This window comes from Oryctolagus cuniculus, chromosome 2 (assembly GCF_051225735.1).
Source record: "Oryctolagus cuniculus isolate XC-2025 breed Fujian yellow rabbit chromosome 2, ASM5122573v1, whole genome shotgun sequence".
In the NCBI taxonomy this organism is placed as follows: domain Eukaryota; kingdom Metazoa; phylum Chordata; class Mammalia; order Lagomorpha; family Leporidae; genus Oryctolagus; species Oryctolagus cuniculus.
Genome location: NC_142868.1, coordinates 95,923,756 through 95,938,890, shown reverse-complemented (window position 1 = coordinate 95,938,890; position 15,135 = coordinate 95,923,756). Strand labels below are relative to the sequence as shown.

The 15,135-nt window shown below is 42.0% G+C and overlaps 2 long non-coding RNA genes across 2 annotated transcripts; one reads left to right on the top strand and one right to left on the bottom strand.

The window, feature by feature from the left end:
- Positions 1-4,995: 4,995 nt before the first annotated feature.
- On the top strand, positions 4,996-9,722 carry LOC149127912 (uncharacterized). The gene is made up of 2 exons (XR_016229152.1): positions 4,996-6,259; positions 8,057-9,722. It is a non-coding gene; the product is annotated as an uncharacterized LOC149127912 (long non-coding RNA).
- LOC149127913 (uncharacterized) lies at positions 6,073-7,507 on the bottom strand. The gene is made up of 2 exons (XR_016229156.1): positions 7,425-7,507; positions 6,073-6,932 (listed from the first exon to the last, which is right to left on the bottom strand). It is a non-coding gene; the product is annotated as an uncharacterized LOC149127913 (long non-coding RNA).
- Positions 9,723-15,135: the final 5,413 nt, after the last annotated feature.

Genomic DNA, 15,135 nt, shown 5'->3' with positions numbered 1-15,135 from the left:
GAGAGGGGTGCTGGGTAGGGTACAAGTCAGTCAGAACTGGCAGACGGAGATGGTGGCTGGGTGTCCATTGACTTATACGCTCTCCAGCATGGTGGGGGGGGGGGGGGTCTCGGTGTTGATGGGGGCTAGGTCTCCGGGGCTGAGGTCTCTGTGGGACCAGCAGTAGAGGCAGTTTCCTAAGCACTGGGGCCCAGTCCAGGAGCCATCAGTGTGGCCTTGGCTGGAATAGGTCTCCCCGTCCCCACCTTCCATTGTCAGCTGCTGGGGGGCCTAGGAAGGAAGGGCCTGCGATGTCTGGGCCGAAGTCTGAGCTGGGGACCCCTCACCTCCCCATTGTTGGTCTCCCTGCTCTGGGGCCTTGTCTTTGGGCTCCACCCCACAGTGCCCTCTCTTGGCTGCTGCTGGCTGGGGGGCCAGGGGTCCTCGCACAGAGGCCTGGTGCCCTTGGTACAAGTGGTGGCCATGTCCTCTGGGCCCCCGTGCAGTCTTCAGCTCGCTCCCCTTCACTGCCAGGTTCTTTCCCAGTGGAGGGCGCCTCTGCCCCATGGGTGCGCGGCAGCTGGGCGAGGCTGGGATGAATCATGGAACCTGCTCCTACTGCGGCACAGCGGCTGCCCCATTCACCGGTGCCTGCCTGCTCTGGGCCCAGTTACATTAGCAGCTTCAGCACGTGTCTCTCCTCCCGCGACATAAAGCTCCACAGGCTTCCCACAGCCAGCGCTGTGCAGAGCTTTCCTGGGGTTGATTCTTCTAATAACTGTCTAGTGAACAAAGACGTCCTCCTTGGGGTCATCCCTGTTGAATCTGTAACCATTCGGACCTGAATCCCCAGCACCGGTTTGTCCATGAGACTCCGAGTCGAGAGCATGGGGTTCCCCGAGGCCACCTTCGTGTGTTACCAGGGGTGCCAGACCTGGCGTCCAGGGGGTCCTAGCAGCCCGGCCTGAGGCAGATATGCCCCTGTGCCGCCCGCTTTCTGTGGCTCCCCAGCGAGCACCTGTACCATCACCCCTACCAACCCCACACTGGCGCCTCGGCAGGCCACAGTCCCCACCACGGCCTCCTTCCCCAGGATCTCTGCCAGGGTTCAGGACCGGCCCCGCCGCTACCTGCTCCACCTCGTCCTCCGCCCTGGCCCCTCCCGGGTTGGGTAACCCTCGCCCGGGTAACCCTCGCCCAGCTCTGCCTCCCCTGCAGGCCGGCAGGGAGCCTTGAGCCCAGACAAATCACAGCCCACTGCCGCAGCTTCCCCGCCTCCAGGCCACCGGCCAATCATTGCCCAGCAGCCGCCTGGCCCACGTGCTGGCCCCGCCTCCCAGGCTTAGCAAAAAGTGGATCAATTTATAGACAGCGGAAGTCCGAGGAAGATCCTGGGAAGAATCTAATTCAAAATAATAAGAAAACCACAAGTGACATGAACCTTTTCGAATGATGTTTAACATTACCTGTGCTAAGTGCACTGTTAAGCCAATTTTAAAATTTAATCTATAAAATACGAAATCGGTAAAGAAGCCTTATGAATGGGGTCACAGCACGCAGCATAATTCTTTCTTAGAATTACATATTTTGCATGCACATATGCAAAAGAGAAAAACCAAAGGTTAATAAGAAAAGCTAAGAATTACCAATTAAGAGCCTTGGTGTCAACATAAATACTAAGTGAGATTTATGTCTTTTTAAATTCATTTGTCTTTTGAACTTTGAACTTTTAAAATCAATATATAAGACTCAGGCTAAACATGCAGCAACACTAACACTGAGGAAGTAGATATAAGAATAATGAAAAATATTGAACAGTGTTAAATATTTTCATTCAGCTTCATATTTATCAATGTTCAAAATTTATGTCATGAAAATTATAAAAATATTTATCTAAATTTTATACTCTAAACATTTGTCCATTTGTAGTGATTACTTTTCTTTAAATTTAACATTCTCCTCTAAGATTTCTTTCCTTGATTTGGATTTGGAGCCAGCATTGCAGCATAGCAGGTAAAGTCACTTCCTGCAATGCTGCCATGCATTATGGGTGCCAGCACATGTCCTGGCTGCTCCACTTCCTATCCTGCTCCCAGCTGATAGTCTAGGAAAAGCAGTGGAAGATGGCCCAAGTGTTTAGGCCCATGCCACCATGTGGTGGTCCTGGACTAAGCTCCTGGCTCTTAGCTTCGGCCTGGCCCAGCACCAGCCATTGCAGCCAACCAGGGAGTGAACTAATGGATGGAAGATCTCTCTCTGTAACTCTGACTTCCAAATAAATAAATCTTTAAAAAGATTGGAATTGGGCTGGCACCACGGCTCACTAGGCTAATCCTCCACCTGCGGTGCCGGCACCCCGGGTTGTAGTGCTGGTCGGGGCACCAGATTCTGTCCCAGTTGCTCCTCTTCCATTCCAGCTCTCTGCTGTGGCCCAGAAAGGCAGTGGAGGATGGCCCAAATGCTTGGGCCCTGCCCTCACATGGGAGACCAGGAGGAAGCACCTGGCTCCTGGCTTCAGATTGGTGCAGCATGCCAGCTGTAGTGGCCATTTGGGGGGGTGAACCAATGCAAGGAAGACCTTTCTCTCTGTCTCTCTCTCACTAACTTTGCCTGTCAAAAAGAAGAAGAAGATTGGAACTGAAACTGTAGAATGTGATGTCTTAGGGGTAAACTAGTAAACTAGTTGATGGAATATAAAAGAGAACAATTGGTCTCCTAAAATCCATACCTGAAAAATATACATCAAACATTTTATCTAGATTGTGATTTAGAGCAGACATTTTCATCACAACAAAAACACAACAAAGCCATCAGTTTACAGCAAGTCTGTACAGTTGTTAGCAAGATGGCAGAGTCAATGCCATGGTATATAAAAAAAACCTTAAAATTATAACCAAATGCATAGCTTAAAATAATCTCTAAGAGTTGTGTGGTGTGTTGTGGTATACCAGGTTGCTGCAATCCTTGATCCCATAGTGGAGTGCAGGTTCAAGTCTCACCTGTTCCACTTTTGATCTGACTCCTTGCTAATGCACTTGGGAAGGCAGTGGAAGCTTTTCCAAGTGCTTGGACACCTACCACCCATATGGGAGACCCACATGGAGTTCCTAGTCATGTATGACCATTGTGGTCATTTAGGGAGTGAACCAAATAATGGAAGACCTCTTTCTCTCCTTTGCTTTTATGTTGTCTTTCAAATACATAATATACATCTTTTTTAAAAAAATTATCTCAGTTGTTTCTAAAACAGTTAATGAGAACAATCCATGTCACCGAATGGCTATATAAATAAAGTTTAATGTAGTTTTATTAGGGAAACAATTCAAAAGTCTAAAACACAATAATCAAGATAAAATAGTTATTAATAATCAGTAAAGAAAATTTTAATAAAGCAGAAATCATTAAATATTAGAATAACAACCCCAAGTTGCTTTTTAAAAAATAAATGATTACTTAGCTAACCTAAGCTTAAAAATGGAGGTGGAGAAACTGCTAATATATGACATTATAATTTATAACATAAAACTAACCACATTTTGGGGCCAACATTGTGACATAATTGGTTAAGCCATCACCTGTAATGCTGGCATACCAAATGGGTGCCAGTTCTAGTCCAGCTGCCCCACTTCGGATGCAGCTCACTGCAAGTGCACTTGAGAAAGATAGAAGAAGGCTCAAGTCACTGGGCCCCTACACCATGTGGGTGACCCGAATGAAGCTCCAGGTTCCTGACTTTAGCCTTTCCAAACCTTGCTGTTGTGGTCATTTGGGGAGTGAACCAGCAGATTGGAGATATCTCTGTCTCTGTCTCTCTCTCTCTCTACCTCTGCCTCTCAAATAAATAAAATAAACCATAAAAGCCCACATTTTTAAACTAAATATCTTCCTCACAATAAAAAGAAATAGAAGAAATTTGCAAATCCTTGGAAGAATAGATGATCTCATACTATCCACATATAGACAAGGAAGGAAAATTTGGTCTAAAAAATTAACATTTCATCAAAAAAGAAATCTTAAACAAAAATGATGTATAACAATTATGAAATATTACAATGAGTACAAAATATTAAGTAATTTTAAATAGCAAAATAATTATATATAGTAATCCAGACTGAAATTGGTTTAATATGAAATCTATTAATGTAATCAATTACATTGAATAGACAAAAGGAAATAATATCGTTATGTCTGATTATGTGTAAAAATGACAGACATTGGACATAAAGAGGAGATATTTTATTATCTCATGACCATGTCAGTCAAAAAATACAGGCACTGATTCACTGGAAAATATGTCCATTTCTCATGACATTGACAGATCACACTGGGATATTTATCTTGGGTCTCAGCTGATCTAGAAGGTTTAAGACAGTTTTTACACATAACTGGTGTGTTGTCACGGAGGAGGCTAGGGTGCTGGGAGTCAGCTGGGCACACTTCACTCCCTAGGTTTCTCCAGGCATTGCCCACAGAGAGTAGTTCTACTGCCTTCAAAAGGCCTGGAGCTGCCATTGCATTGAAGGCCAGGTCTAGAAACTGGCACGACATTGCTTATAGTGTACTCTCGTGTCAAGGCATTCACATAGTAGCTTAGAGTCAGAGGAAGAGAATACAGACTCTATCTCAATTAAGGAACATCATATATTTTGTTGGAACCTATAATTAGAGGCAGATTATGCGTTAACAAAATCTTCCTCATATGTAGGACCCCCAAAACCCCTCAATCTCAACAAATAACTGTTAGTGTCAGAATCTGAAAGTGGTGGGATGGATAGGGGGAGTTGGGTAAACAATTGGCAAAACTGGTCTGGTTCACTAATTGTGACAGACTATCACAACTTGTGAGATAAAAATAGAGAAATCTATGAGTGGCTCATTGATTGTGACAAATATCATATTAGTATAAGATGTTAGCAGTAAGGATCCTGAGAGTGGAATATGTGGGAACTATGTGATTATTTTGTAATTTTTGTTTTATAAATTTAAAGTACTCTGAAATAAGTTATCTGTATAATGGCATTGATACACTCAGAATTTTGAAACAAAAGTGTATTGCACTTAAGAGTTGGACATAGATGCTACCATTTCATTGTTATTAGGTTATTAACCACGGAAATAGGGATGAAAAAATCAAGTTAGAATCATGATAGCTTCAGAAGAAGAAGAAAGTATTTTATTTAAATTATTTGGTTATAGAAAAAAATGAAAAGAATCTTGGAAAAGCTAAAATTAGCAAGATAACTTAGTGAACAGTTTATAAAATCAACATCCAAATCACAATAGTCTTTGTGTTTTTCAACATACATCAATTACAAGATATAATGGAACAGAAGATCTAATTTTTAATAAAAACAATTTTTAAATAAGATAAAGTGTTAGAAGCTTATACACACATATCATTGTAAAAGAGGAAAATATCATGTTTTTGAATAATGGCTTAATATCATAAAAAGTTTTTATCCCACATTAATTTTAAAAATGTAAATATGGAAGGTATATTTTTATAAAATATATTTATGATTTATAAATTATAAATTATTAATTTAAAATCACTGGATATTTTATTTTCTGCAGTAAATTATTATAGGCATGTTTAGAACACTCAAGCCAAAAATAGCAAAAAAAAATTCCTGCAAAAATGAAGAGCAATGAGAAAGGACCCTGTAATAATGTTCACACAGTTTGACACTAGTGCATAAAGGAACAAAATAAAATGTATATATTGATTTAATTATGCATGGAAAAATAACATAAAAAGGCAACATGTTTACTAGCAAAGGCAAAAAACTGAGGCAGAGGAGGAGGTGTGTGGGCAGCCACAGGTAATCACTCCCTTTGTTTACACTTAAACATATGGAGACTTCCCGGCACAGACAATTGGGCTAGGGAGATTCCGGGAAGTGGCAGGAGGAACCTAAACCTTTCACAAGAGATGATACAAATAATCAGTCACACCTGTAACCTGCATTTATCACCTAAGTGTTTTATTGTAACCTTAAGAGCCTTTTTGATATGTAAATCTTTTGTGCTCCTTCTTGTAAACAACTGGTCATGTTTAAATACTACTGGATTTATTCAATAAACGAGCCTTGATCAGGACTTGTCTTGGCTCCATTCTTTGCGTCCTTGTCCCCGCATTCCCACTCTCTGTTTCAGGAAGACCCAGTTCATCGTGCCGCAGGCCGGCACAGATGGCGCCCGAACGTGGGACCTGAGAATTAGAGAAGCAGTGAGGAACCTGGATTCACGGAGTCGCGACTATAGAGGTTTACAATTTGTGGTGAGTACCCGACACCAAAATTGTGGAGATTTATTTTGAGCAGGCATTATGGGACAAGCATCGGGAAAAATCCCCCAATAGTAAAGGCAGTGAAGGCATTATTGCAGACGCAAGGAATAGGGTTAAAAAAGAAAGTAATAGAGCAATTTATAGAAACCATAGAAATTGCATGTCCTTGGTTTATTGAAGAAGGCCTTGTAGATGAGATGCATCGGGAGGACATGAGAAAATTGAGGAAGCCAGAAGCTGTGATGGCAAGGATAATCGATCCTGCCGATCCTCTAGTTCTATGGAAAAAGTTACTCCCTCCGCCCCTTCCTTTAAATTATTTATAAAAAAATAATGATAAAAAATTATCCCTTTGTCAAGAAGGGGAATGTTTGCCAAATATCTTAAAAAGAGTGTCACTCAAACCCTGAGAAAAGCAGCACAGCAAGGCCAGGAGGAAGCCAAAATCTTTTTTGATGCTTTTCCAGTGAAAGTACATACAGAAGATGGCCAAGAAATGCCAGTCACCATCCAGTCCCCTTTAAAATGTTAAAAGATTTAAAATCTGCTTGTGATGCATATGGGCCCACTGCTCCCTATACCTATGGCCAGGAGAAAGAGAGAGGAAAAATTCCACAGGTATCTTGACCTAGAGAAAAGTCTTAATTCGATAACCCTTTCCAACCTGATAAATGTTTTCCCATCTTTGCAGCTTATGGTAGCTCTGGTATGTCTTGAAAAGCTTTTGTACGCTATTAACTATCTGTTTTAATTGAGTGGTTGCAGTAGCCCTGATTGGATCTGGCTCTGGTTGAAGATCTCAACTTGGTGGCCATTTTAATCAGACTAGGCACTATGGAGTTTCCCAGCACTCTTGGTGAAACGGCGCACCTACCCAACCCCATGGCCAGTCCTGCTAGGCCCCAGTGTGTGCAGTCTTCCCTGTAAATGAGGGACCACAGCCTTTCTCTACACTCTATTCCAGCCAATGTGGCCTGCCGCACCCAAGCAGGCTTAGCCAGATATCTCTTGGGAAAGGGCTCCCCAGGGCCGCTTTTTTAGTCTCCATTTCCAATTCAATAACCTCCTCACTAGGAGGGAGGCAGGGGAAATGCCTCTGGCTACTGCTGGCCTTACCTAAGGGAGCAAGAACCTTAATCCATTAACCCTTTCCAACTTGATGGGTTTTTCTCTTTACAGTTAATAAAAACTTAAGCAATGGGCTCATACACTGATAATCAATTCTTTTCTGTACTGCTGTAGCTAACTTATCTAATGAGAGTTTTCATGTGTCTTGAAGGTTTCGCATTTTTCTATTGCCAGTATGAGTCTTGATTGGAAAAACTGCAACGCGAAGCTGTTTACGTTATTTGCCTGTCTTTAATGTTTGAGTGATTACCTAACACTAATCAGATCTAGCCCACAGCCTTGGTTAAACGTACTAATTTTTGACTAAAATGGTTTGACTCTCTGATAGTTTAAATTCTAAACCGAGTCTTTCAACTTTGGGGCTTCCAGTCGGATCCCTGGAACTCTCAAAGGATGAGACTCTAAATTTGTTAAGGTAACAGCTGTTTGAGTCAATTCAAATTAAATGATGTCAAATCTATGTTGTATTCATGTTTTTGCTTTTCAGCTAGAGTAGTCCTATAAAAATGAGAGTAAATTCTGTGTATACAAGCCTTTATGTTGTTAACTAAAGTAAGCCAATACAGATTGGTTCAGAAAGTTGGGCTAATGCAAACACCCTTTGGTTCACTTGCTCAGTTTTACATGTCTTTGATATGCTTTAAACTTGTTTCTCTTAAGGATGAAGATCTTTCCAAAGTTGTAAATATGCACTAGTGACTGTTGCTGCCCAAGTGGTGTTATCCTCATGTTACTTAAAAGCATGGAAATGTAATTTTGACTTTTAATTCAGATAATGGTGTGGTATTCATTAATAACTCAGTGTCTTAAGTCATGTAAGCATCAGTGCTAAGTAAAACATGAAAAATGTATTATGTGTACTTTTTACATCTTAAATTTGATAAGAGAGACTGTTTGAGTTTGTCAGCATGTATTCTCATAGGTTGTCCATACATGACAATTCAAAACTATGGAAAAGTAACTACGGGTGTAAAGTTTCAGAAGGTATGAGCAAGTCATGAAAAGTTGTAAAAAGTTTGATTTTAAAACATTGTTTACAGAGTTTTCTATAAGTTAAATGTTAATGCCAAAATTACACTAAGCTAAAGTTGAAGTTTGATCTTCTGTTATAACAATGGTTTTTTTTTTTTTAAATGTGTACTAATGTTAGTAATTATCTGGAAATGGTCTCAATCGTAAATCTTAAAATCTGTTGTTGCAAAAACTGTAACGTCTCTTTTTAACAGTGTCTGCTTAATCAGTTACTCTGCCATTTCTAAAGTTAGGTCGTGTAAGCTCTTTTTAACTCTGTTAAATAGTTCTGAGTTATGTGATAATTTCGTGTGCTAATTCCTACATCCAAGGTTTTTATTTCTGGTTTATTCAACAACAAGAAACATAGAATCCATATTCTGCCAAAGTAATCTGTGTACTCTATTGTCTGTTAAGAAAGTTATGTTAAATAACATTATGATCAGATGTGGTCTAAAAGTGTTAAAATTGCCCTGACTAAATGTTAAGGAATTCTATTTTGACCAGATACTCTAAATTCTCTTGGCACCTTTAACAGACTTTCTGAAAATCAAAGTTTTAAATTTTCTGGACTTTTGATACCTCCAGAGGGCCGGAATCTCCTTAGCCCAATTGTCTGTGCCGGGAAGTCTCCATATGTTTAAGTGTAAACAAAGGGAGTGATTACCTGTGGCTGCCCACAGAGGTGTAGAAGGGAGGGAGGGAGGAGAGGGGAAAGGGAGGAGGAAAGCAGAGGCAGGGAGAAGTGGGGGAGGACCAGAGGAAGAAAAGGAGGTCCTTGTGTAACCAGAATTTGGAGTGCCATACGATATCACTGTATGCTTATTAATAAATTCTCAATATTAATAAGCCCCTGTGAGTTCTTGCCTAATATTTAGAGAAGAATTCTGAATACTTGCATAAATGAATGAGGCAGCGTAGTACATTTTAAGCTTTTATTCAGTGATTCAGTGTGAAAGATGCATAGGAGAGTGAGGGCCCTGTCTAAAGGAGAGGTAAATCTGGGCTCATACCTAGTACCAGCAACCAGCCACATGGAAGAGCACCTAGGCCAGGAAGCATGGGGTGGGTGGCCCAAAGACAATGCACCTGGGAAGCTCAAGGCCACAAAGGCCCTGTACTGGCAAGATGCCAAGGAAAGGAAGGGGTGGACACACCGTGTCCCAGGCTTTTAATCTATTTTCAAAGGGGAATGGTTAATTAACCTGATTGGCCATTGTGTGCACAGGTGTGGCCAGGTAGGGCATGAGGTCACACAGTGGGGTGGTGAGGCATGGCCTTCCAGCTCACAAATCTAATCAATTTTAACCCATGTGCCTGTCTACATCACTTGGGGCCACACTCCCAAGTCTGAGAAGACATATTTTCCAGAAATGACTTCCAGGGAGCACAAGGCACCACCCCACAGGCCCTGCATACACAGCTGCAGCCCCCACCTTTTCATGGGTGCAGGCCCACACCAGGCCTGTGGGGTGGTGTCTGCCCTGGCCCCTGCAGTGCACCCCCACGACAGTCCCACGTATGCCCCTCTAGGCCAAGGGCAGCAGACATGTGGTTGTACTGCAGTGAAGAGCTCCTGTTTCCTTGTCGGGAAGTGACACTTGGAGTCCCACCACGTTGTGCACTAGTGCAGTTCATGGACCCCCAAAGGGGAAAATACTCAGGGGCCCCAGCCAGATCCTGCATGCAGGCTACACTGCTGACCCACACCCTCCCTACAAAGCCCAGAACTTGGCGTCCCAATGGAGTAGAAGATGGACTCAACCAAGCTCAGTGAAGATGTGAAAGTTCTAAGCAATAACAGTATGAAGGTGGAGATGGAGGCTGAAGATGCTGCCCTGGACTGCCCTGCAGTATTCCAGCTGACAGGAGCAGCCAGCAGTAGTGGGCAGCTGTGTGGGAGGAGGCAGCTGGCAGGAGAAAACTGGAGAACAGCTCGCCCCACTGCAGCAAGGGAGCACAGCCCAGCAGGAGCTTGGGCTCAGAGTGTTCAGGCAAGGAGGAGCCCAACAAGGACACAACATGACTGCCGTTTCTCTGTATGGCATGAGATCCAGAAGGCAAACCCCAGGAACAGCCACTCCCACTCTCCTCAGCAAGCCCCAGGAGCAGGATTGCAGCAGCACAGGGGCAAGTCAGTCACATTGAACCCATCTACTTCCTGACTTAGGAGATGTTAGGCTGAGCAATGGTTGCTTTTAGGGTTGAGCACTGTTCTAGAGTGTCTGATGTCCACACACTGGTACCTTGCATCCTGGAGCATGGCTCCCTGCATTTGCAGATGTAAACACCTACAGAGTACAAGAAAGACTCATCTAGTTCTTTGGTTTTCACTATTTTTTTCCTTTTGTCTTTGCCTTGTTATCTTGAGGATTAAAGAAGTAGCACACATTCTGACATTGAGTAAAACACTAAGTCATAGTTTATGGTAATATTAATCCTTTTCTTTTAGTAAGTTTTGAGAGTTAGAGTTACAGTGAGAGGGAGAGACAAAGAGAAAGGTCTTCCTTCCATTTGTTCACTCCCAAAATGGCTGCAATGGATGGAGCTGTGCTGGAGCTATGCTGATCTGAAGCCAGGTGCCAGGTGCTTCTTCCTGATCTCTCAGGCAGGTGCAGGGGCCCAAGCACTTGGGCCACATCAGAGAGCTGGATTGGAAGAGGAGCAACCAGGACTAGAACCAGTGCCCACATGGGATGCCAGTTGCTGCAGGCAGAGGATTAACCTACTGCACCACGGTGCCAGCCCCAGTAAGTTTTGAAGAATGTATGAAGATAGTCATGAATGCACTAAGTGTTCAAATCTTGCTTAATTTCATGTGTTGTCTACATAACAAACATTACAGGGAATTAATCCCTGTCTAGTTTCATGAGTGTTAGTGTACCCCTACCTTTTAGGTGTTGGCCCCAAACCTCCCTTTCAAGTTTTCAGGAGGGGCACCACATCAGCAGCAATCAGAAACCAGACAGTGGGGATACACTGGCTCTTTTATTTTTTAAAAGATTTATTTATGTATTTGAAAGTCAGAGTTACACACAGAGAGAAGGAAAGGCAGAGAGGTATAAAGGTCTTCCATCTGCTAGTTCACCCCCCAGTTGGCTGCAATGGCTGGAGCTGCACCGTTCCAAAGCCAGGAGCCAGGAGCTTCTTCCAGGGATCTCCCACATGGGTGCAGGGATTCAAGGACTTGGGCCATCTTCTACTGGTTTCCCAGGCCATAGCAGATAGCTGGATCAGAAATGAGCATCCAGGACTTGAACTGGTGCCCATATGGAATGCCAGCACTGCAGGCAGCAGTCTTACCCACTACACCACAGCACCAGCCCCAACACTGGCTCTTTCATTGGTAAGTGTCACTGGTACAACCACACCACAGCACAGCCACTTGGGTTCCTTAGAGATGGCCTTTGTTTCCATTTTACCCCAAAATGGAAACACTTTGCCCATCTGAGAGAGCATCTGTAGACACCAAGATGGAGGCCCCAGAGCTCTCACCTTGCCCATCTGTGTAGACAGATGACACTAAAGTGGCAGTGTGGCCCAAGGCTGACACTGCTTCTTGGCAATATCTGCCAATTGTCGTTCCAGCCTCAATCTTCTCTGACATTCTAGTACTAGCAGATTGTACATAAAGTAGATACCAGGGTTAATACTGTGAGGAGACAAAATAATGAGGATACTTTTTACCAAAGGTAATGAAATTCCACAGAATTTCTGAATTTTAACTATTGAGTTGAGGGCATCCTTTGGAAACTGAATGTAACAAAAACTCAGAACATTTTTGGAAATTGTATGCTTTTGGTAACTTGGTATGAATTTTTATACAGTCACTATTTTGTGAGCTATACAAAATGTAAAATAGAAAAATAAGTAATAGAAATATTTTATTATATTATTCTGTAATAAGCAACTATTTAGGAAAAACTAATAAAGTGATAGCTTGCTCTTACTCTGGCTTCCACATAACTGAACCTTAATTCGATAACCCAAATAGAATCACACTATTATGTCTCAGTTCCAAGCTGTAAAAAATATAATTCAACCTATTTTTCTTTAATCCTCATCACGACATTTACATCCATATATACATACATATATAATATAGAATAATATTTGGCCATATGATGAATTGGAGTAATCTTTGGGTCTTTTTTTAAAATTAGATTTTATTTCTTTGAAAGTCAGAGATACAGTGATGGAGGGAGTGATATAGAAAGATCTTTCACCAGCTGGTTTACTCTCCAGATGGTCACAATAGCCAGGGCTAAGCCAGGAGTCAGGAGCTTCTTCCAGTTTCAAACATGGGGCCCAAACACCTAGACCATTTTCTGTTGCTTTCCCAGGCCATTGGTAGGGAGTTGGATTGGAAGTGGAGTAGCTGGGACATGAAACAGTGCCTACATGGGCTGTTGGCATTGGTGGTCACAGTGCCAGCCCTAATCTTTGGGTTTTAGATGCACTTAGTTTTAGAACCCCAAATGATCATTTCACTATAAGCTTTAGGAAATATTTTATGCTATACTATACTGACTTAAATAAAATGAATCATATTCGTAGAACTTTACTATGCATAAGTAATACAGTTAGCATATAATTATATTACTAATTATAGATAATTGTAAATTTTTAAAAAGTCCTATGGCCATATATGGAGTTGAATAAGTCAAGTCTGAGTATCATATTTGTTGGCATCTGGCCAATAGCTAAGAATCCCAGTAGTATGGCTTCATCCCAAGTCAGAAAACCTGGATTTGATTCCTGCAAGGGGCTCCGGATGGCAAATTCTTGTTATTGTGCTCTTTGGGAGTGAGCAGGTGATTGCTGAAGTAGTTGATTCCTTGCTGCACATATGGCAGACCAAGACTGGTCTCCTGGCTCCTGACTGTATCCTGGGACAGCATTGGCCAATGAAGTCATTTTTGGTAAGAACTGTTAGATGGGACATCTCTCTGCCTCTATCTCACCAATCTAAAATAATATTTTAAAAAAGGAAAGAAAAGAAAAGAAGTATATTTTATGTTTCAACATCAATAAAAATATGTTTAAAAATGTAATTAGCAGGGTTGGTGCTGTGGCGCAGTGGATTAATGCCCTGGCCTGAAGCGCCAGCATCCCATATGGGTGCTGGTTCAAGACCTGGCTGCTCCACTTCTGATCCAGCTCTCTGCTATGGCCTGGGAAAACAGTAGAAGATGGCCCAAGTCCCTGAGCCCCTGCACCCATGTGGGAGACCTGGAAGAAGCTCCTGGCTTTGGATCAGTGTAGCTCCGGCCATTGCAGCCATCTGGGGAGTGAACCATTGGATGGAAGACCTCTCTCTCTATCTCTATCTCTCTCTCTGCCTCTCCTCCTCTCTCTGTGTAACTCTGGTTTTCAAATAAATAAATAAATCTTTAAAAAATAAAAATAAAAAAGTAAGTAGCAATGGACAGTTCTCAGAATTCCCAGGTGATTATCTCCCTCTTCTCCTAATCCTAATGCAGATATCATGTCTATAAAATGTAGTTAATCATTCATGAAAAAATGTGTACCATTAATGTTAAATACATACACATTCATGAATTAAATACATGTAACTCATGAATATTCAACAACTAAAAGCAATAGCAAGAGAGAATTCCAAATGTTTGAAGCAGTTAAAGAAGGACAAGTTGGGGCAGGCATTATGATGTAGCAGACTAATCCACCACTAGACAACTACATCCCATGTCAGAGTGCCATTTTGAGTCCTAGAAATTCTGATTCCAACCCAGCTTCTTGATATGTAACTGGGAATGAAGTAGATAATGATTTAAGTACTTGAGTTCCTGCCATCCATGTGGGAGACCTGGATTGAGTTTGAGGTTCTGGCTTCAGTGTGGCCCACACTTAGCTGTTGGAGGCACCTGGGGAGTTAACCAGCAGATAGAAATGATCTCTCTCTCTCTATCAATTCAAATAAATCACTTTGAGAAAACAAGAAAAAGTATTATAAAAAGAAGTCTTAGAAAGACTTCTAAGAAGGAATAGTATCAGAAAGAAATGGATATCATATTTGGATCTACCCACTATGGTTTTTCTAATAGCATTTAAGCATAGGGAAAAGATTTGTATAAACTTTTATAAAGGCATAAGACACAAAATCAACATATGAAAGCAGTGGTTTATTTATAGAGAAATCATATTCATAATAGCTACAAAAATTATATACTTAAGAATAAATTTAACCAAATAATTGAAAGAGTTACACAATGGAAAATATGAAATCTTGATGAAAGAAACTATCAAAATCACAGAATGAATTGTAAGAATTAATGTCATTAAAAGTCCATAGTCTCCCAAGCATTTTACAGGTTCAATGCAATCCCTATCGAAATAACAATGACATTTTTACTAATTAGAGGAAACAATGCTAAAATTCATATAGAACCATAGCCAGCGGATAGCCAAAGTGATCCTGAGGAAAAGGCAATTAGGTGCTGAGGAACTGCAGAGGGCAAGAAGCCCAGCATCCCAGGTTACAGCAGGCCCTGCAGCTTGTGAGTCCCAGAAAGTAAGTCCGATCAGCCCCAGCCTTCACCACCCGCCCCTCACACCCAACTTGCACTCCCTGTTACCTGTTCTTGCCTCCACCATCTACACCACTTTTGATAAGCAACAGGAGCGATGGCTCTTGGTCTTCTTCACCAGCCTTGGCAGCTTTGTGGTAACCAGTGATTTAATCCTATTTGTCATTTTCACACCTGATG